We start from the raw sequence: 2,886 nt of genomic DNA on the forward strand, positions 1-2,886 counted from the left end.
CATTAGTTACCTTGGCAGAGGGACAGACTCACTCCATGCTCCATTCCTAACCCAACCCCTCACCTATGCAACTCATCTTCCACATCCCCAGACCTGTAACTAAAGTCAGACCCCAGCACTTACTAGGGGAAAAGGGAATTCATCCACCAAAAGACTTACAGGTCTTAATTATATTGGCAAAAGATGTGGGAATGCATGAGGAGAGGCATCCTGAAGGCTATTGATCAAGAGGAAGCAACATCACTTTGATCAGGGTAAATGTGGCGGCACTGTGCACTCACCCACGATTCTGGATCTAGTGGTGTTAGCTGGAGCAGCTGAGTGTGGCTCTGATGGTTTACGTGATGGCCCAAGAAGACCAGGGCTCCACTGGAAGTACAATCTAGGGAAAGTTGAGAAGCCAGAAATTCTAAGGTTGAAGATAACAAGAGAACTCATAGGTATCAAGGGAACAATGTGGCTGTAGAGCTAGGCTTATAGGTGATCCCATCATCAAAGCCTGGGATAGACACCATAAGGGAAACTCCAGCATCTTTGAAAAGAATGTAGAGGCTATTCTCTGTGATTTGGGAAGAATGGTAGAAGATGCTGCCATCAAAAAGGGCTCCTTGATCCAAGCACTTGGGAAGGCCCTGGCTGGCAAAGGACAAATAGGTATACTAGAACAGTAGGGTAGAAATAGGTTATCTTACGAGACATTAGAGCTTATCAGAATGAACTGACCTGCAGGATTTGTGGCCCAACTTGGCATATGTAACTGAAAAAACTTCAGGTCTGGTGAATGGAGGCTGCTATTACATCAGAAATTTGGGGTTGTGTCTAAGATCCACTCAGTTCCCAGACCCACATCCCCTTAATAAAGGAGAAATGAGGATGCTGAAGGTAGTGCTTTCCACTAAGATTACCAAGTATGTTCTGTGACTTTTCTTCTTAGCCTTCCCCAATGGTACTTGTGTCTATTTATACAGGTTCCTGTACTTGGGAAAAAAGTACCCAAATATTTCTCAAATATTTGGACACTGGATCCAAGCCAACCATACCACAGACTACCTATCAAAGCAGGCGACTAGTAGAGATCTGGTAATTAATAGTGTGTGTGCGTGTGTGTGTGTGTGTTGACCTTCCTTCTCCCATTTGGCAGAGGGAAAGTATAAACACAGAGAATAGTGCAGAACTCATGGTGAGTTCGTACTCCTGTAACTGCATCCATCCCTGCTTCCCTTACTGAGTTCCCTCCACACTTGCATCTCAAACTGTCAGCTCAATCTTACCATTCTCCCTCTCCTCCCAGGGCCTTTGAACTTGTAATTCCCTGGCCTAAATCTTCCTCCTCTCACCTCTTCCCATCCCTTTGCCTAATTACTTCCTCCTCATCCTTCAAATCTCAGCTCCAGGGTCTCTCCTTAGGGAACTCTGCATGTTCCCACCACTCCACAAATCTAGGTCAACTTCGTTGGCCCCACAACATCCAGGGACAGCGATCTTTGCCTTTAAAGCACCTCCCGCTGCTTCCTGCTGCACATTCATGTGGGTGGCTTGATCAGTATCTGCTTCTTCCTCTTGACTAGAAGCACCCCAAAAGCAGGAACATAGTTTTGGTTGGTACTCTTCCCCTGGCTTCTAAATACGATGCCTAGCACAATGAACCTCAATAAATATTCATCAAATGAAAGGATGAATGAATAAATAAATGAATGCACACCTCTTTTTATTTAAAAAAAAAAAAGCTTTCTAAGAAGTAAAGTTTGGCAATAAAGGGGCCAGTGTTTTTCAGGATTGTTAGCCTGGTAGCATTGTCTTCTGGAGACCTTGAGCAGGGGCAGGAAGACATCATCCCCCTCAGCACACACACTCTGAAAGCAGGCGGATGCCCTTCTGCAACAGTTCCTGCTCATTTCGGTTGCTTTAGGACACCCTCTTTATAAACAGAACAAAAATTTAACCAGACCATAAAAGCTGGTTTGGGATCTGAAAGAATAAGACTGTGCAGCAAATGATAAAAAAGAAAAACTCAGCCATGCTGCCAGCTCTGCCTTTTGTCTGGGCATCCTGTGTCCTGCAGGCCTACAGAGGGTAAGGAAACCACTTGTCAGCGGGGAGACTGGATTTTAATTGTCTTGCAAAACTCCAAGAAAGCTTTGTTTCAAGTCTTGAATTTCATCCATGTTTCCCTTTTAACAAACTTCAAGGAAATAAGTTACCCTGAACTGCACAGTGTACTGCGGGAGCACTAGAAAATAAGAAAGGCACTTGCTTCCTGAATTTGGGTGAATGAACCGGCAACACTCACTTTAAAGGGCTTTCTTTTTCTTCTTTTTTTTCAACTAGGAGGATGCTGACCAGGCTTTCCATCAGCAATTTTTGTAATGAAAACATTTGGTGCCACCTGCAGGCAAAATTTATACTGACTCCTCAGCCTTCACAGAGTAGAAACTGTGTCCCAGTGGAACCGGATACTAAAAACCCTGGTGCAAGTAATTTGGAAAATTTTTAAGAATATAGAGAATTTAAATTTCTCCTTATTGAAGAAAAAAAATCCCCATCTGCGTTCCATCACTCCACTTGGGGACACTTTGTTTTCCTCAACAGGTGGCTTTCTTTAAGAGTACATTTTCTCTAAGATAATATGCTTCATGCAGAGTTCACTTTTGAGCTAAAAGAAGGGAAAGAATTATAAATAATTATTGTGGCATGAGAGAAGGAGGAGGAATTGCCCAGAAATCCTTTAGGCCCCTTCAGTGTCTAACGGCCAGGATTCCAAAAAGGTTTGAGAATGTTTCTCATACTCATATTTGGCCCGAGCACACGGACCCAGTAGGTCAACTTTCACTTTGAGAAAAGCTTCAAATTCCACATCCTTGGCTAAAACATAAATAGAGCCCAGCT

Source organism: Cebus imitator, unplaced genomic scaffold, assembly GCF_001604975.1.
Source record: "Cebus imitator isolate Cc_AM_T3 unplaced genomic scaffold, Cebus_imitator-1.0 Scaffold43, whole genome shotgun sequence".
Taxonomy (NCBI): domain Eukaryota; kingdom Metazoa; phylum Chordata; class Mammalia; order Primates; family Cebidae; genus Cebus; species Cebus imitator.